We start from the raw sequence: 20955 nt of genomic DNA, 5'->3' as shown, positions 1-20955 counted from the left end.
GTAATTTGTTGTTGTTATTTACAACGAATGTATGAGAAATTATTATCAAAATATGTACAAGAAATGAATGACTTTATTGGATATGAAGTAGCGACCAAATGCTAGAAATTAATAGAAAAAAGTTGGACGATGCCAACAACACGCGGTGTTCCCAAGCGGTCCGCCATCTAAGTACTAACCGCGCCCGACGCTGCTTAATTTCGGTGATCGGACGAGAACCGATGTACTCAGCGTGGTATGGTCGTTGGCGAAAGAAGACTGACTATTTGACTACATATCATCAACCGTCGAAATGCATTTGCTTCAAATACACTTGAATGGCTTAGTAAAAATTTCTTGTTTATTTAATTCAATATTGCAATTGATGTTAGAAACAGTTCGTTAAGGTCATAAATCGATAGTGACTATGTTAGTAGCTATTAGAAACTTTTCCAATTTCTTTTTTTTTTTTTAATTTCATAAGGAAATTAAAATTCATTCAATATGAATTATTGGTAGCATTTTCTACGAAAATGTGCATAAATAGTTTCGCTTACTACAAAAAGGCAGAAAATGATAGTAATTTGTTGTTGTTATTTACAACGAATGTATGAGAAATTATTATCAAAATATGTACAAGAAATGGATGACTTTATTGGATATGAAGTAGCGAGAAATTAATAGAAAAAAGTTGGACGATGCCAACAACACGCGGTGTTCCCAAATGTCAAACGTATAGATATCGCACAATGACCGCCGGCGTTGCGTTCGAAGCGCTGCTTTAATAAATTGATTATGGAAGCATCGGCGGTTAGGTTAAAAAGTTATCGAAATTCATTTGGGGATACTCTGAAATTAAATATTTATTTTTTACATTGAATAGAAAACATTAAATTGGTTTCCAAAAAATCTAATTAAAGAAATAATATGCATAAAAAAATATTCTGATTAATAGAATGTTAAAGAAAGTTTACCAATTCATCAAAATGTTTCCAAATTGTTATTCTTAAATTAAATATTTGTTTTTTACATTAAAAATATTAAATTGGTTTCCAAAAATATTTGATTAATGTAATACTAAAATAAGGTATTAAAAACCTGTAATTTTGACAATAAAGAGGTCATTAAAACGTAAATATTCTAGTGAGAAGAAAGTCAATTTTTAAAAGAAAACTTACCACTTCTCTATTAAATTATACGCTGAGGAGAAATATAAAAAATTTCCCGAATCCATCTGGGGTTGCTCTTAACTTAAATATTTTTTTACAACAAAGAAAAACACGAAACTGGTTAAAAAAATAATAATAATAATTAGCAAATAATAATATACATAAAGAATATTATTTTTTAGAAGAAAACCACATTAAAAAAGAACTCTTACCTATTTATCATTAAACTATACGCTGAGGTGTAACAAACAATTTTCCAAATTCATCTGGAGTTACTCTGAAATTGAATATTTTTTTTTTTACATTGAATAATAAAAATTAAATTAGATAAAACAATTTCAATATACTTTCCATTTCAGCATTTTTTCCTAAATATTGAACATTCTTAATAACTTTTTTCTAAGCTACCGATCATCACTTCGCCATCGTACATCTCATCGCTAAAATATTAATAACTTTCATTTCAAAGTTTTAATAAACAAACACCTATATATGTCGCAAAAAAACAAAATATTCCATACCTTTATATTCCCTTTTTACATACTTGCTAAAAAGATGCAACAGCCCACGCCAACTATACAACTGAAGCATGCCAAACAAAACAAAGCAAAACCAAAACATTCCTACAACAACAAAAACACATGTGCCTTCATTGAAAACATCACCTCATCCAGACAAATAAACCATTCGCGAATAATAAACACACACACAGAAACCACTGAAAGAACAAAAACAACCCCACGCTCAGATATACACAACATCCCCATCATTCGCTACCATTTCTCATTATTGCATTGCATGCTCTCACTCTCAAAAAAATTTCAAGTAACATCATCTTTACATTAAACATATTCCACTTTGACGAGAAAGATCTCTGTACTATGCATTAGTTCATCTCATCTGTCCACAATTTACTCTAAAAACAATACTCTTTAATGCATATCAGTATAAGAACGATGAAACGTTTAACTTAAAATTAGCAAAAACTTCATGAAATGATATCTACCCATTTTTGACGAAAATGTCTATAAATTTAATTACATGTGAACTAAAAATATTTCATTGGGTATTTTTTTACCAACAATTATTAACTATAGGAATTGTCAGTAAGAAATTGCTATCCACTTTCAAGTTCATTTTTCGTAAAAAATATTTTCTCATACAAAAAAATCTTATGGTAAATTGCACTTATTATTTAGAAAATACTTTACATTTCACAAGGAATTTTATAGCATGACAAACGAATTTTTAACTACCAGTTAAGAAGTTTTTTAAGTAAATTTCCATCGTATTTTGTAGGCCATGAACTAAACGATTGCTACTTAGAATTTGTAAAATTTCCTTTCGAGTAGTTAATTTTCGTTGAAGATACGAAAAATGAACTAAAATTCCGGAAAATTCTTGTAATAAATTATTGTAAAAATCTTCTTAAATTTACGAGACACTTTTTTTCTGTGCACGTAGTTTTTATTGAAAATTGTGTTGGTGTTTGTTAATGAAATACATTTATTTCGAAAAGATTTAGAAACTGAGCATTGAATGTTGTGATGTGGTGAAAACAGAAACACTTTATGTTGATAAAAAAAAAAACGAAAGGACTAACAAACAAATCACCGATTAAAGAACAGTATATTTTTGTCAAACTCATTTACATGAAAAATATGCGACAACATGAGTTGTAATAGGATGATCTATATTTACACTACATCCGGATCACATGTTGGAGATGAAACCATTTTTTTGAATCTATATATTTTATGTTACAGCAATTGCTAAAGGTGAGTACCAAGTTCGAGCTTAGCCGGTAAAATAAAAAAAATCAGTACGAAAAGTATACAATTATACGTCTTCGATGCAAACTTGATGGAGAATAGCCCAAAGCAAGTTTATTTATAAAGTTTATATTCTTTAAAATGGATTATCAAAGAAAAGTAATCGTGAAAAATGGAGATTTTGCCGGCTAAAATCGAACTTAATACCCACCTTACATACAAAATGGTATACTGGCAAATGTAAATTATGTCTAATTTTATAATATTTTTTATTTCAAATGTGTTCTGAGGATAATTTAAAAAATGTCCCATTAGTCCATGGATATGATTCCACTAATGTACCTACTGGATGGATTTTTCATTTTTTTTTATTGGATATACGACCAAATACTAGAAATTAATAGAAAAAAAGTTGGATGATGCCAACAACACGCGGTGTTCCCAAGCGGTCCCCCATCTAAGTACTAACCGCGCCCGACGCTGCTTAATTTCGGTGATCGGACGAGAACCGATGTACTCAGCGTGGTATGGTCGTTGGCGAAAGAAAACTGACTATTTGACTGCATATCATCAATCGGCGAAATGCATTTGCTTCAAATGCACTTGAATGGCTTAGTAAGAATTTCTTGTTTATTTAATTCAATATTGCGATTGATGTTAGCAACAGTTCGTTAAGGTCATAAATCGATAGTGACTATGTTAGTAGCTATTGAAACTTTTCCGATTTCTGTTTTTAAATTTCTTAAGGAAATTAAAATTCATTCAATATGAATTATTGGTAGCATTTTCTATGAAAATGTGCATAAATAATTTCGCTTACTACAAAAAGGCAGAAAAGGATAGTAATTTGTTGTTGTTATTTACAACGAATGTATGAGAAATTATTATCAAAATATGTACAAGAAATGAATGACTTTATTGGATATGAAGTAGCGACCAAATGCTAGAAATTAATAGAAAAAAGTTGGACGATGCCAACAACACGCGGTGTTCCCAAGCGGTCCCCCATCTAAGTACTAACCGCGCCCGACGCTGCTTAATTTCGGTGATCGGACGAGAACCGATGTACTCAGCGTGGTATGGTCGTTGGCGAAAGAAGACTGACTATTTGACTACATATCATCAACCGTCGAAATGCATTTGCTTCAAATACACTTGAATGGCTTAGTAAAAATTTCTTGTTTATTTAATTCAATATTGCAATTGATGTTAGAAACAGTTCGTTAAGGTCATAAATCGATAGTGACTATGTTAGTAGCTATTAGAAACTTTTCCAATTTCTTTTTTTTTTTTTAATTTCATAAGGAAATTAAAATTCATTCAATATGAATTATTGGTAGCATTTTCTACGAAAATGTGCATAAATAGTTTCGCTTACTACAAAAAGGCAGAAAATGATAGTAATTTGTTGTTGTTATTTACAACGAATGTATGAGAAATTATTATCAAAATATGTACAAGAAATGGATGACTTTATTGGATATGAAGTAGCGAGAAATTAATAGAAAAAAGTTGGACGATGCCAACAACACGCGGTGTTCCCAAATGTCAAACGTATAGATATCGCACAATGACCGCCGGCGTTGCGTTCGAAGCGCTGCTTTAATAAATTGATTATGGAAGCATCGGCGGTTAGGTTAAAAAGTTATCGAAATTCATTTGGGGATACTCTGAAATTAAATATTTATTTTTTACATTGAATAGAAAACATTAAATTGGTTTCCAAAAAATCTAATTAAAGAAATAATATGCATAAAAAAATATTCTGATTAATAGAATGTTAAAGAAAGTTTACCAATTCATCAAAATGTTTCCAAATTGTTATTCTTAAATTAAATATTTGTTTTTTACATTAAAAATATTAAATTGGTTTCCAAAAATATTTGATTAATGTAATACTAAAATAAGGTATTAAAAACCTGTAATTTTGACAATAAAGAGGTCATTAAAACGTAAATATTCTAGTGAGAAGAAAGTCAATTTTTAAAAGAAAACTTACCACTTCTCTATTAAATTATACGCTGAGGAGAAATATAAAAAATTTCCCGAATCCATCTGGGGTTGCTCTTAACTTAAATATTTTTTTACAACAAAGAAAAACACGAAACTGGTTAAAAAAATAATAATAATAATTAGCAAATAATAATATACATAAAGAATATTATTTTTTAGAAGAAAACCACATTAAAAAAGAACTCTTACCTATTTATCATTAAACTATACGCTGAGGTGTAACAAACAATTTTCCAAATTCATCTGGAGTTACTCTGAAATTGAATATTTTTTTTTTTACATTGAATAATAAAAATTAAATTAGATAAAACAATTTCAATATACTTTCCATTTCAGCATTTTTTCCTAAATATTGAACATTCTTAATAACTTTTTTCTAAGCTACCGATCATCACTTCGCCATCGTACATCTCATCGCTAAAATATTAATAACTTTCATTTCAAAGTTTTAATAAACAAACACCTATATATGTCGCAAAAAAACAAAATATTCCATACCTTTATATTCCCTTTTTACATACTTGCTAAAAAGATGCAACAGCCCACGCCAACTATACAACTGAAGCATGCCAAACAAAACAAAGCAAAACCAAAACATTCCTACAACAACAAAAACACATGTGCCTTCATTGAAAACATCACCTCATCCAGACAAATAAACCATTCGCGAATAATAAACACACACACAGAAACCACTGAAAGAACAAAAACAACCCCACGCTCAGATATACACAACATCCCCATCATTCGCTACCATTTCTCATTATTGCATTGCATGCTCTCACTCTCAAAAAAATTTCAAGTAACATCATCTTTACATTAAACATATTCCACTTTGACGAGAAAGATCTCTGTACTATGCATTAGTTCATCTCATCTGTCCACAATTTACTCTAAAAACAATACTCTTTAATGCATATCAGTATAAGAACGATGAAACGTTTAACTTAAAATTAGCAAAAACTTCATGAAATGATATCTACCCATTTTTGACGAAAATGTCTATAAATTTAATTACATGTGAACTAAAAATATTTCATTGGGTATTTTTTTACCAACAATTATTAACTATAGGAATTGTCAGTAAGAAATTGCTATCCACTTTCAAGTTCATTTTTCGTAAAAAATATTTTCTCATACAAAAAAATCTTATGGTAAATTGCACTTATTATTTAGAAAATACTTTACATTTCACAAGGAATTTTATAGCATGACAAACGAATTTTTAACTACCAGTTAAGAAGTTTTTTAAGTAAATTTCCATCGTATTTTGTAGGCCATGAACTAAACGATTGCTACTTAGAATTTGTAAAATTTCCTTTCGAGTAGTTAATTTTCGTTGAAGATACGAAAAATGAACTAAAATTCCGGAAAATTCTTGTAATAAATTATTGTAAAAATCTTCTTAAATTTACGAGACACTTTTTTTCTGTGCACGTAGTTTTTATTGAAAATTGTGTTGGTGTTTGTTAATGAAATACATTTATTTCGAAAAGATTTAGAAACTGAGCATTGAATGTTGTGATGTGGTGAAAACAGAAACACTTTATGTTGATAAAAAAAAAAACGAAAGGACTAACAAACAAATCACCGATTAAAGAACAGTATATTTTTGTCAAACTCATTTACATGAAAAATATGCGACAACATGAGTTGTAATAGGATGATCTATATTTACACTACATCCGGATCACATGTTGGAGATGAAACCATTTTTTTGAATCTATATATTTTATGTTACAGCAATTGCTAAAGGTGAGTACCAAGTTCGAGCTTAGCCGGTAAAATAAAAAAAATCAGTACGAAAAGTATACAATTATACGTCTTCGATGCAAACTTGATGGAGAATAGCCCAAAGCAAGTTTATTTATAAAGTTTATATTCTTTAAAATGGATTATCAAAGAAAAGTAATCGTGAAAAATGGAGATTTTGCCGGCTAAAATCGAACTTAATACCCACCTTACATACAAAATGGTATACTGGCAAATGTAAATTATGTCTAATTTTATAATATTTTTTATTTCAAATGTGTTCTGAGGATAATTTAAAAAATGTCCCATTAGTCCATGGATATGATTCCACTAATGTACCTACTGGATGGATTTTTCATTTTTTTTTATTGGATATACGACCAAATACTAGAAATTAATAGAAAAAAAGTTGGATGATGCCAACAACACGCGGTGTTCCCAAGCGGTCCCCCATCTAAGTACTAACCGCGCCCGACGCTGCTTAATTTCGGTGATCGGACGAGAACCGATGTACTCAGCGTGGTATGGTCGTTGGCGAAAGAAAACTGACTATTTGACTGCATATCATCAATCGGCGAAATGCATTTGCTTCAAATGCACTTGAATGGCTTAGTAAGAATTTCTTGTTTATTTAATTCAATATTGCGATTGATGTTAGCAACAGTTCGTTAAGGTCATAAATCGATAGTGACTATGTTAGTAGCTATTGAAACTTTTCCGATTTCTGTTTTTAAATTTCTTAAGGAAATTAAAATTCATTCAATATGAATTATTGGTAGCATTTTCTATGAAAATGTGCATAAATAATTTCGCTTACTACAAAAAGGCAGAAAAGGATAGTAATTTGTTGTTGTTATTTACAACGAATGTATGAGAAATTATTATCAAAATATGTACAAGAAATGAATGACTTTATTGGATATGAAGTAGCGACCAAATGCTAGAAATTAATAGAAAAAAGTTGGACGATGCCAACAACACGCGGTGTTCCCAAGCGGTCCCCCATCTAAGTACTAACCGCGCCCGACGCTGCTTAATTTCGGTGATCGGACGAGAACCGATGTACTCAGCGTGGTATGGTCGTTGGCGAAAGAAGACTGACTATTTGACTACATATCATCAACCGTCGAAATGCATTTGCTTCAAATACACTTGAATGGCTTAGTAAAAATTTCTTGTTTATTTAATTCAATATTGCAATTGATGTTAGAAACAGTTCGTTAAGGTCATAAATCGATAGTGACTATGTTAGTAGCTATTAGAAACTTTTCCAATTTCTTTTTTTTTTTTTAATTTCATAAGGAAATTAAAATTCATTCAATATGAATTATTGGTAGCATTTTCTACGAAAATGTGCATAAATAGTTTCGCTTACTACAAAAAGGCAGAAAATGATAGTAATTTGTTGTTGTTATTTACAACGAATGTATGAGAAATTATTATCAAAATATGTACAAGAAATGGATGACTTTATTGGATATGAAGTAGCGAGAAATTAATAGAAAAAAGTTGGACGATGCCAACAACACGCGGTGTTCCCAAATGTCAAACGTATAGATATCGCACAATGACCGCCGGCGTTGCGTTCGAAGCGCTGCTTTAATAAATTGATTATGGAAGCATCGGCGGTTAGGTTAAAAAGTTATCGAAATTCATTTGGGGATACTCTGAAATTAAATATTTATTTTTTACATTGAATAGAAAACATTAAATTGGTTTCCAAAAAATCTAATTAAAGAAATAATATGCATAAAAAAATATTCTGATTAATAGAATGTTAAAGAAAGTTTACCAATTCATCAAAATGTTTCCAAATTGTTATTCTTAAATTAAATATTTGTTTTTTACATTAAAAATATTAAATTGGTTTCCAAAAATATTTGATTAATGTAATACTAAAATAAGGTATTAAAAACCTGTAATTTTGACAATAAAGAGGTCATTAAAACGTAAATATTCTAGTGAGAAGAAAGTCAATTTTTAAAAGAAAACTTACCACTTCTCTATTAAATTATACGCTGAGGAGAAATATAAAAAATTTCCCGAATCCATCTGGGGTTGCTCTTAACTTAAATATTTTTTTACAACAAAGAAAAACACGAAACTGGTTAAAAAAATAATAATAATAATTAGCAAATAATAATATACATAAAGAATATTATTTTTTAGAAGAAAACCACATTAAAAAAGAACTCTTACCTATTTATCATTAAACTATACGCTGAGGTGTAACAAACAATTTTCCAAATTCATCTGGAGTTACTCTGAAATTGAATATTTTTTTTTTTACATTGAATAATAAAAATTAAATTAGATAAAACAATTTCAATATACTTTCCATTTCAGCATTTTTTCCTAAATATTGAACATTCTTAATAACTTTTTTCTAAGCTACCGATCATCACTTCGCCATCGTACATCTCATCGCTAAAATATTAATAACTTTCATTTCAAAGTTTTAATAAACAAACACCTATATATATAAAAATATTCCATACCTTTATATTCCCTTTTTACATACTTGCTAAAAAGATGCAACAGCCCACGCCAACTATACAACTGAAGCATGCCAAACAAAACAAAGCAAAACCAAAACATTCCTACAACAACAAAAACACATGTGCCTTCATTGAAAACATCACCTCATCCAGACAAATAAACCATTCGCGAATAATAAACACACACACAGAAACCACTGAAAGAACAAAAACAACCCCACGCTCAGATATACACAACATCCCCATCATTCGCTACCATTTCTCATTATTGCATTGCATGCTCTCACTCTCAAAAAAATTTCAAGTAACATCATCTTTACATTAAACATATTCCACTTTGACGAGAAAGATCTCTGTACTATGCATTAGTTCATCTCATCTGTCCACAATTTACTCTAAAAACAATACTCTTTAATGCATATCAGTATAAGAACGATGAAACGTTTAACTTAAAATTAGCAAAAACTTCATGAAATGATATCTACCCATTTTTGACGAAAATGTCTATAAATTTAATTACATGTGAACTAAAAATATTTCATTGGGTATTTTTTTACCAACAATTATTAACTATAGGAATTGTCAGTAAGAAATTGCTATCCACTTTCAAGTTCATTTTTCGTAAAAAATATTTTCTCATACAAAAAAATCTTATGGTAAATTGCACTTATTATTTAGAAAATACTTTACATTTCACAAGGAATTTTATAGCATGACAAACGAATTTTTAACTACCAGTTAAGAAGTTTTTTAAGTAAATTTCCATCGTATTTTGTAGGCCATGAACTAAACGATTGCTACTTAGAATTTGTAAAATTTCCTTTCGAGTAGTTAATTTTCGTTGAAGATACGAAAAATGAACTAAAATTCCGGAAAATTCTTGTAATAAATTATTGTAAAAATCTTCTTAAATTTACGAGACACTTTTTTTCTGTGCACGTAGTTTTTATTGAAAATTGTGTTGGTGTTTGTTAATGAAATACATTTATTTCGAAAAGATTTAGAAACTGAGCATTGAATGTTGTGATGTGGTGAAAACAGAAACACTTTATGTTGATAAAAAAAAAAAAACGAAAGGACTAACAAACAAATCACCGATTAAAGAACAGTATATTTTTGTCAAACTCATTTACATGAAAAATATGCGACAACATGAGTTGTAATAGGATGATCTATATTTACACTACATCCGGATCACATGTTGGAGATGAAACCATTTTTTTGAATCTATATATTTTATGTTACAGCAATTGCTAAAGGTGAGTACCAAGTTCGAGCTTAGCCGGTAAAATAAAAAAAATCAGTACGAAAAGTATACAATTATACGTCTTCGATGCAAACTTGATGGAGAATAGCCCAAAGCAAGTTTATTTATAAAGTTTATATTCTTTAAAATGGATTATCAAAAAAAGTAATCGTGAAAAATGGAGATTTTGCCGGCTAAAATCGAACTTAATACCCACCTTACATACAAAATGGTATACTGGCAAATGTAAATTATGTCTAATTTTATAATATTTTTTATTTCAAATGTGTTCTGAGGATAATTTAAAAAATGTCCCATTAGTCCATGGATATGATTCCACTAATGTACCTACTGGATGGATTTTTCATTTTTTTTTTATTGGATATACGACCAAATACTAGAAATTAATAGAAAAAAAGTTGGACGATGCCAACAACACGCGGTGTTCCCAAGCGGTCCGCCATCTAAGTACTAACCGCGCCCGACGCTGCTTAATTTCGGTGATCGGACGAGAACCGATGTACTCAGCGTGGTATGGTCGTTGGCGAAAGAAGACTGACTATTTGACTGCATATCATCAATCGTCGAAATGCATTTGCTTCAAATGCACTTGAATGGCTTAGTAAGAATTTCTTGTTTATTTAATTCAATATTGCGATTGATGTTAGCAACAGTTCGTTAAGGTCATAAATCGATAGTGACTATGTTAGTAGCTATTAGAAACTTTTCCAATTTCTGTTTTTAAATTTCTTAAGGAAATTAAAATTCATTCAATATGAATTATTGGTAGCATTTTCTATGAAAATGTGCATAAATAATTTCGCTTACTACAAAAAGGCAGAAAAGGATAGTAATTTGTTGTTGTTATTATGTACAAGAAATGAATGACTTTATTGGATATGAAGTAGCGACCAAATGCTAGAAATTAATAGAAAAAAGTTGGACGATGCCAACAACACGCGGTGTTCCCAAGCGGTCCCCCATCTAAGTACTAAACGCGCCCGACGCTGCTTAATTTCGGTGATCGGACGAGAACCGATGTACTCAGCGTGGTATGGTCGGTGGCGAAAGAAGACTGACTATTTGACTACATATCATCAACCGTCGAAATGCATTTGCTTCAAATACACTTGAATGTCTTAGTAAAAATTTCTTGTTTATTCAATTCAATATTGTAATTGATGTTAGAAACAGTTCGTTAAGGTCATAAATCGATAGTGACTATGTAGTAGCTATTAGAAACTTTTCCAATTTCTTTTTTTTTTTTTTAATTTCATAAGGAAATTAAAATTCATTCAATATGAATTATTGGTAGCATTTTCTACGAAAATGTACATAAATAGTTTCGCTTACTACAAAAAGGCAGAAAATGATAGTAATTTGTTGTTGTTATTTACAACGAATGTATGAGAAATTATTATCAAAATATGTACAAGAAATGAATGACTTTATTGGATATGAAGTAGCGAGAAATTAATAGAAAAAAGTTGGACGATGCCAACAACACGCGGTGTTCCCAAATGTCAAACGTATAGATATCGCACAATGACCGCCGGCGTTGCGTTCGAAGCGCTGCTTTAATAAATTGATTATGGAAGCATCGGCGGTTAGGTTAAAAAGTTATCGAAATTCATTTGGGGATACTCTGAAATTAAATATTTATTTTTTACATTGAATAGAAAACATTAAATTGGTTTCCAAAAAATCTAATTAAAGAAATAATATGCATAAAAAAATATTCTGATTAATAGAATGTTAAAGAAAGTTTACCAATTCATCAAAATGTTTCCAAATTGTTATTCTTAAATTAAATATTTGTTTTTTACATTAAAAATATTAAATTGGTTTCCAAAAATATTTGATTAATGTAATACTAAAATAAGGTATTAAAAACCTGTAATTTTGACAATAAAGAGGTCATTAAAACGTAAATATTCTAGTGAGAAGAAAGTCAATTTTTAAAAGAAAACTTACCACTTCTCTATTAAATTATACGCTGAGGAGAAATATAAAAAATTTCCCGAATCCATCTGGGGTTGCTCTTAACTTAAATATTTTTTTACAACAAAGAAAAACACGAAACTGGTTAAAAAAATAATAATAATAATTAGCAAATAATAATATACATAAAGAATATTATTTTGTAAAAGAAAACCACATTAAAAAAGAACTCTTACCTATTTATCATTAAACTATACGCTGAGGTGTAACAAACAATTTTCCAAATTCATCTGGAGTTACTCTGAAATTGAATATTTTTTTTTTTACATTGAATAATAAAAATTAAATTAGATAAAACAATTTCAATATACTTTCCATTTCAGCATTTTTTCCTAAATATTGAACATTCTTAATAACTTTTTTCTAAGCTACCGATCATCACTTCGCCATCGTACATCATCGCTAAAATATTAATAACTTTCATTTCAAAGTTTTAATAAACAAACACCTATATATGTCGCAAAAAAAAACAAAATATTCCATACCTTTATATTCCCTTTTTACATACTTGCTAAAAAGATGCAACAGCCCACGCCAACTATACAACTGAAGCATGCCAAACAAAACAAAGCAAAACCAAAACATTCCTACAACAACAAAAACACATGTGCCTTCATTGAAAACATCACCTCATCCAGACAAATAAACCATTCGCGAATAATAAACACACACACAGAAACCACTGAAAGAACAAAAACAACCCCACGCTCAGATATACACAACATCCCCATCATTCGCTACCATTTCTCATTATTGCATTGCATGCTCTCACTCTCAAAAAAATTTCAAGTAACATCATCTTTACATTAAACATATTCCACTTTGACGAGAAAGATCTCTGTACTATGCATTAGTTCATCTCATCTGTCCACAATTTACTCTAAAAACAATACTCTTAAATGCATATCAGTATAAGAACGATGAAACGTTTAACTTAAAATTAGCAAAAACTTCATGAAATGATATCTACCCATTTTTGACGAAAATGTCTATAAATTTAATTACATGTGAACTAAAAATATTTCATTGGGTATTTTTTTACCAACAATTATTAACTATAGGAATTGTCAGTAAGAAATTGCTATCCACTTTCATGTTCATTTTTCGTAAAAAATATTTTCTCATACAAAAAAATCTTATGGTAAATTGCACTTATTATTTAGAAAATACTTTACATTTCACAAGGAATTTTATAGCATGACAAACGAATTTTTAACTACCAGTTAAGAAGTTTTGTAGGCCATAAACTAAACGTTGTAGGCCATGAACTAAACGATTGCTACTTAGAATTTGTAAAATTTCCTTTCGAGTAGTTAATTTTCGTTGAAGATACGAAAAATGAACTAAAATTCCGGAAAATTCTTGTAATAAATTATTGTAAAAATCTTCTTAAATTTACGAGACACTTTTTTTCTGTGCACGTAGTTTTTATTGAAAATTGTGTTGGTGTTTGTTAATGAAATACATTTATTTCGAAAAGATTTAGAAACTGAGCATTGAATGTTGTGATGTGGTGAAAACAGAAACACTTTATGTTGATAAAAAAAAAAAAACGAAAGGACTAACAAACAAATCACCGATTAAAGAACAGTATATTTTTGTCAAACTCATTTACATGAAAAATATGCGACAACATGAGTTGTAATAGGATGATCTATATTTACACTACATCCGGATCACATGTTGGAGATGAAACCATTTTTTTGAATCTATATATTTTATGTTACAGCAATTGCTAAAGGTGAGTACCAAGTTCGAGCTTAGCCGGTAAAATAAAAAAAATCAGTACGAAAAGTATACAATTATACGTCTTCGATGCAAACTTGATGGAGAATAGCCCAAAGCAAGTTTATTTATAAAGTTTATATTCTTTAAAATGGATTATCAAAGAAAAGTAATCGTGAAAAATGGAGATTTTGCCGGCTAAAATCGAACTTAATACCCACCTTACATACAAAATGGTATACTGGCAAATGTAAATTATGTCTAATTTTATAATATTTTTTATTTCAAATGTGTTCTGAGGATAATTTAAAAAATGTCCCATTAGTCCATGGATATGATTCCACTAATGTACCTACTGGATGGATTTTTCATTTTTTTTTATTGGATATACGACCAAATACTAGAAATTAATAGAAAAAAAGTTGGACGATGCCAACAACACGCGGTGTTCCCAAGCGGTCCGCCATCTAAGTACTAACCGCGCCCGACGCTGCTTAATTTCGGTGATCGGACGAGAACCGATGTACTCAGCGTGGTATGGTCGTTGGCGAAAGAAGACTGACTATTTGACTGCATATCATCAATCGTCGAAATGCATTTGCTTCAAATGCACTTGAATGGCTTAGTAAGAATTTCTTGTTCATTTAATTCAATATTGCGATTGATGTTAGCAACAGTTCGTTAAGGTCATAAATCGATAGTGACTATGTTAGTAGCTATTAGAAACTTTTCCAATTTCTGTTTTTAAATTTCTTAAGGAAATTAAAATTCATTCAATATGAATTATTGGTAGCATTTTCTATGAAAATGTGCATAAATAATTTCGCTTACTACAAAAAGGCAGAAAAGGATAGTAATTTGTTGTTGTTATTATGTACAAGAAATGAATGACTTTATTGGATATGAAGTAGCGACCAAATGCTAGAAATTAATAGAAAAAAGTTGGACGATGCCAACAACACGCGGTGTTCCCAAGCGGTCCCCCATCTAAGTACTAACCGCGCCCGACGCTGCTTAATTTCGGTGATCGGACGAGAACCGATGTACTCAGCGTGGTATGGTCGTTGGCGAAAGAAGACTGACTATTTGACTACATATCATCAACCGTCGAAATGCATTTGCTTCAAATACACTTGAATGTCTTAGTAAAAATTTCTTGTTTATTCAATTCAATATTGCAATTGATGTTAGAAACAGTTCGTTAAGGTCATAAATCGATAGTGACTATGTGGTAGCTATTAGAAACTTTTCCAATTTCTTTTTTTTTTTAATTTCATAAGGAAATTAAAATTCATTCAATATGAATTATTGGTAGCATTTTCTACGAAAATGTACATAAATAGTTTCGCTTACTACAAAAAGGCAGAAAATGATAGTAATTTGTTGTTGTTATTTACAACGAATGTATGAGAAATTATTATCAAAATATGTACAAGAAATGAATGACTTTATTGGATATGAAGTAGCGAGAAATTAATAGAAAAAAGTTGGACGATGCCAACAACACGCGGTGTTCCCAAATGTCAAACGTATAGATATCGCACAATGACCGCCGGCGTTGCGTTCGAAGCGCTGCTTTAATAAATTGATTATGGAAGCATCGGCGGTTAGGTTAAAAAGTTATCGAAATTCATTTGGGGATACTCTGAAATTAAATATTTATTTTTTACATTGAATAGAAAACATTAAATTGGTTTCCAAAAAATCTAATTAAAGAAATAATATGCATAAAAAAATATTCTGATTAATAGAATGTTAAAGAAAGTTTACCAATTCATCAAAATGTTTCCAAATTGTTATTCTTAAATTAAATATTTGTTTTTTACATTAAAAATATTAAATTGGTTTCCAAAAATATTTGATTAATGTAATACTAAAATAAGGTATTAAAAACCTGTAATTTTGACAATAAAGAGGTCATTAAAACGTAAATATTCTAGTGAGAAGAAAGTCAATTTTTAAAAGAAAACTTACCACTTCTCTATTAAATTATACGCTGAGGAGAAATATAAAAAATTTCCCGAATCCATCTGGGGTTGCTCTTAACTTAAATATTTTTTTACAACAAAGAAAAACACGAAACTGGTTAAAAAAATAATAATAATAATTAGCAAATAATAATATACATAAAGAATATTATTTTGTAAAAGAAAACCACATTAAAAAAGAACTCTTACCTATTTATCATTAAACTATACGCTGAGGTGTAACAAACAATTTTCCAAATTCATCTGGAGTTACTCTGAAATTGAATATTTTTTTTTTTACATTGAATAATAAAAATTAAATTAGATAAAACAATTTCAATATACTTTCCATTTCAGCATTTTTTCCTAAATATTGAACATTCTTAATAACTTTTTTCTAAGCTACCGATCATCACTTCGCCATCGTACATCATCGCTAAAATATTAATAACTTTCATTTCAAAGTTTTAATAAACAAACACCTATATATGTCGCAAAAAAAAAACAAAATATTCCATACCTTTATATTCCCTTTTTACATACTTGCTAAAAAGATGCAACAGCCCACGCCAACTATACAACTGAAGCATGCCAAACAAAACAAAGCAAAACCAAAACATTCCTACAACAACAAAAACACATGTGCCTTCATTGAAAACATCACCTCATCCAGACAAATAAACCATTCGCGAATAATAAACACACACACAGAAACCACTGAAAGAACAAAAACAACCCCACGCTCAGATATACACAACATCCCCATCATTCGCTACCATTTCTCATTATTGCATTGCATGCTCTCACTCTCAAAAAAATTTCAAGTAACATCATCTTTACATTAAACATATTCCACTTTGACGAGAAAGATCTCTGTACTATGCATTAGTTCATCTCATCTGTCCACAATTTACTCTAAAAACAATACTCTTAAATGCATATCAGTATAAGAACGATGAAACGTTTAACTTAAAATTAGCAAAAACTTCATGAAATGATATCTACCCATTTTTGACGAAAATGTCTATAAATTTAATTACATGTGAACTAAAAATATTTCATTGGGTATTTTTTTACCAACAATTATTAACTATAGGAATTGTCAGTAAGAAATTGCTATCCACTTTCATGTTCATTTTTCGTAAAAAATATTTTCTCATACAAAAAAATCTTATGGTAAATTGCACTTATTATTTAGAAAATACTTTACATTTCACAAGGAATTTTATAGCATGACAAACGAATTTTTAACTACCAGTTAAGAAGTTTTTTAAGGAAATTTCCATCGTATTTTGTAGGCCATAAACTAAACGTTGTAGGCCATGAACTAAACGATTGCTACTTAGAATTTGTAAAATTTCCTTTCGAGTAGTTAATTTTCGTTGAAGATACGAAAAATGAACTAAAATTCCGGAAAATTCTTGTAATAAATTATTGTAAAAATCTTCTTAAATTTACGAGACACTTTTTTTCTGTGCACGTAGTTTTTATTGAAAATTTTGTTGGTGTTTGTTAATGAAATACATTTATTTCGAAAAGATTTAGAAACTGAGCATTGAATGTTGTGATGTGGTGAAAACAGAAACACTTTATGTTGATAAAAAAAAAACGAAAGGACTAACAAACAAATCACCGATTAAAGAACAGTATATTTTTGTCAAACTCATTTACATGAAAAATATGCGACAACATGAGTTGTAATAGGATGATCTATATTTACACTACATCCGGATCACATGTTGGAGATGAAACCATTTTTTTGAATCTATATATTTTATGTTACAGCAATTGCTAAAGGTGAGTACCAAGTTCGAGCTTAGCCGGTAAAATAAAAAAAATCAGTACGAAAAGTATACAATTATACGTCTTCGATGCAAACTTGATGGAGAATAGCCCAAAGCAAGTTTATTTATAAAGTTTATATTCTTTAAAATGGATTATCAAAGAAAAGTAATCGTGAAAAATGGAGATTTTGCCGGCTAAAATCGAACTTAATACCCACCTTACATACAAAATGGTATACTGGCAAATGTAAATTATGTCTAATTTATAATATTTTTTATTTCAAATGTGTTCTGAGGATAATTTAAAAAATGTCCCATTAGTCCATGGATATGATTCCACTAATGTACCTACTGGATGGATTTTTCATTTTTTTTTATTGGATATACGACCAAATACTAGAAATTAATAGAAAAAAAGTTGGATGATGCCAACAACACGCGGTGTTCCCAAGCGGTCCTCCATCTAAGTACTAACCGCGCCCGACGCTGCTTAATTTCGGTGATCGGACGAGAACCGATGTACTCAGCGTGGTATGGTCGTTGGCGAAAGAAAACTGACTATTTGACTGCATATCATCAATCGTCGAAATGCATTTGCTTCAAATGCACTTGAATGGCTTAGTAAGAATTTCTTGTTTATTTAATTCAATATTGCGATTGATGTTAGCAACAGTTCGTTAAGGTCATAAATCGATAGTGACTATGTTAGTAGCTATTGAAACTTTTCCGATTTCTGTTTTTAAATTTCTTAAGGAAATTAAAATTCATTCAATATGAATTATTGGTAGCATTTTCTATGAAAATGTGCATAAATAATTTCGCTTACTACAAAAAGGCAGAAAAGGATAGTAATTTGTTGTTGTTATTATGTACAAGAAATGAATGACTTTATTGGATATGAAGTAGCGACCAAATGCTAGAAATTAATAGAAAAAAGTTGGACGATGCCAACAACACGCGGTGTTCCCAAGCGGTCCTTCCATCTAAGTACTAACCGCGCCCGACGCTGCTTAATTTCGGTGATCGGACGAGAACCGATGTACTCAGCGTGGTATGGTCGTTGGCGAAAGAAGACTGACTATTTGACTACATATCATCAACCGTCGAAATGCATTTGCTTCAAATACACTTGAATGTCTTAGTAAAAATTTCTTGTTTATTCAATTCAATATTGCAATTGATGTTAGAAACAGTTCGTTAAGGTCATAAATCGATAGTGACTATGTAGTAGCTATTAGAAACTTTTCCAATTTCTTTTTTTTTTTTAATTTCATAAGGAAATTAAAATTCATTCAATATGAATTATTGGTAGCATTTTCTACGAAAATGTACATAAATAGTTTCGCTTACTACAAAAAGGCAGAAAATGATAGTAATTTGTTGTTGTTATTTACAACGAATGTATGAGAAATTATTATCAAAATATGTACAAGAAATGAATGACTTTATTGGATATGAAGTAGCGAGAAATTAATAGAAAAAAGTTGGACGATGCCAACAACACGCGGTGTTCCCAAATGTCAAACGTATAGATATCGCACAATGACCGCCGGCGTTGCGTTCGAAGCGCTGCTTTAATAAATTGATTATGGAAGCATCGGCGGTTAGGTTAAAAAGTTATCGAAATTCATTTGGGGATACTCTGAAATTAAATATTTATTTTTTACATTGAATAGAAAACATTAAATTGGTTTCCAAAAAATCTAATTAAAGAAATAATATGCATAAAAAAATATTCTGATTAATAGAATGTTAAAGAAAGTTTACCAATTCATCAAAATGTTTCCAAATTGTTATTCTTAAATTAAATATTTGTTTTTTACATTAAAAATATTAAATTGGTTTCCAAAAATATTTGATTAATGTAATACTAAAATAAGGTATTAAAAACCTGTAATTTTGACAATAAAGAGGTCATTAAAACGTAAATATTCTAGTGAGAAGAAAGTCAATTTTTAAAAGAAAACTTACCACTTCTCTATTAAATTATACGCTGAGGAGAAATATAAAAAATTTCCCGAATCCATCTGGGGTTGCTCTTAACTTAAATATTTTTTTACAACAAAGAAAAACACGAAACTGGTTAAAAAAATAATAATAATAATTAGCAAATAATAATATACATAAAGAATATTATTTTGTAAAAGAAAACCACATTAAAAAAGAACTCTTACCTATTTATCATTAAACTATACGCTGAGGTGTAACAAACAATTTTCCAAATTCATCTGGAGTTACTCTGAAATTGAATATTTTTTTTTTTACATTGAATAATAAAAATTAAATTAGATAAAACAATTTCAATATACTTTCCATTTCAGCATTTTTTCCTAAATATTGAACATTCTTAATAACTTTTTTCTAAGCTACCGATCATCACTTCGCCATCGTACATCATCGCTAAAATATTAATAACTTTCATTTCAAAGTTTTAATAAACAAACACCTATATATGTCGCAAAAAAAAAAACAAAATATTCCATACCTTTATATTCCCTTTTTACATACTTGCTAAAAAGATGCAACAGCCCACGCCAACTATACAACTGAAGCATGCCAAACAAAACAAAGCAAAACCAAAACATTCCTACAACAACAAAAACACATGTGCCTTCATTGAAAACATCACCTCATCCAGACAAATAAACCATTCACGAATAATAAACACACACACAGAAACCACTGAAAGAACAAAAACAACCCCACGCTCAGATATACACAACATCCCCATCATTCGCTACCATTTCTCATTATTGCATTGCATGCTCTCACTCTCAAAAAAATTTCAAGTAACATCATCTTTACATTAAACATATTCCACTTTGACGAGAAAGATCTCTGTACTATGCATTAGTTCATCTCATCTGTCCACAATTTACTCTAAAAACAATACTCTTAAATGCATATCAGTATAAGAACGATGAAACGTTTAACTTAAAATTAGCAAAAACTTCACGAAATGATATCTACCCATTTTTGACGAAAATGTCTATAAATTTAATTACATGTGAACTAAAAATATTTCATTGGGTATTTTTTTACCAACAAT

The 20955-nt window shown here is 29.7% G+C and overlaps 9 non-coding genes and 2 pseudogenes across 9 annotated transcripts; all 11 read right to left on the bottom strand.

Moving 5' to 3' along the window:
• Positions 1–130: 130 nt before the first annotated feature.
• LOC142222712 (5S ribosomal RNA) lies at positions 131–249 on the bottom strand. The gene has a single exon (XR_012718380.1). It is a non-coding gene; the product is annotated as a 5S ribosomal RNA (ribosomal RNA).
• A 3091-nt stretch (positions 250–3340) lies between these two features.
• On the bottom strand, positions 3341–3459 carry LOC142222869 (5S ribosomal RNA). Its single transcript, XR_012718461.1, has one exon. It is a non-coding gene; the product is annotated as a 5S ribosomal RNA (ribosomal RNA).
• Positions 3460–3892: 433 nt separating this feature from the next.
• On the bottom strand, positions 3893–4011 carry LOC142222868 (5S ribosomal RNA). The gene has a single exon (XR_012718460.1). It is a non-coding gene; the product is annotated as a 5S ribosomal RNA (ribosomal RNA).
• Positions 4012–7102: 3091 nt separating this feature from the next.
• LOC142222866 (5S ribosomal RNA) lies at positions 7103–7221 on the bottom strand. Its single transcript, XR_012718459.1, has one exon. It is a non-coding gene; the product is annotated as a 5S ribosomal RNA (ribosomal RNA).
• A 433-nt stretch (positions 7222–7654) lies between these two features.
• On the bottom strand, positions 7655–7773 carry LOC142222865 (5S ribosomal RNA). Its single transcript, XR_012718458.1, has one exon. It is a non-coding gene; the product is annotated as a 5S ribosomal RNA (ribosomal RNA).
• Positions 7774–10856: 3083 nt separating this feature from the next.
• On the bottom strand, positions 10857–10975 carry LOC142222711 (5S ribosomal RNA). Its single transcript, XR_012718379.1, has one exon. It is a non-coding gene; the product is annotated as a 5S ribosomal RNA (ribosomal RNA).
• Positions 10976–11376: 401 nt separating this feature from the next.
• Positions 11377–11495, bottom strand: LOC142222746 (5S ribosomal RNA; annotated as a pseudogene).
• A 3090-nt stretch (positions 11496–14585) lies between these two features.
• LOC142222710 (5S ribosomal RNA) lies at positions 14586–14704 on the bottom strand. Its single transcript, XR_012718378.1, has one exon. It is a non-coding gene; the product is annotated as a 5S ribosomal RNA (ribosomal RNA).
• A 401-nt stretch (positions 14705–15105) lies between these two features.
• On the bottom strand, positions 15106–15224 carry LOC142222864 (5S ribosomal RNA). Its single transcript, XR_012718457.1, has one exon. It is a non-coding gene; the product is annotated as a 5S ribosomal RNA (ribosomal RNA).
• A 3108-nt stretch (positions 15225–18332) lies between these two features.
• Positions 18333–18451, bottom strand: LOC142222678 (5S ribosomal RNA). Its single transcript, XR_012718347.1, has one exon. It is a non-coding gene; the product is annotated as a 5S ribosomal RNA (ribosomal RNA).
• Positions 18452–18851: 400 nt separating this feature from the next.
• LOC142222754 (5S ribosomal RNA) lies at positions 18852–18971 on the bottom strand (annotated as a pseudogene).
• Between the last annotated feature and the right edge of the window lie 1984 nt (positions 18972–20955).

Source organism: Haematobia irritans, chromosome 1 (genome assembly GCF_050003625.1).
Source record: "Haematobia irritans isolate KBUSLIRL chromosome 1, ASM5000362v1, whole genome shotgun sequence".
Classification (NCBI taxonomy): domain Eukaryota; kingdom Metazoa; phylum Arthropoda; class Insecta; order Diptera; family Muscidae; genus Haematobia; species Haematobia irritans.
The sequence above is the reverse complement of the archived record's forward strand: the minus strand, read 5'-3'. Positions and strand labels throughout refer to the sequence as shown.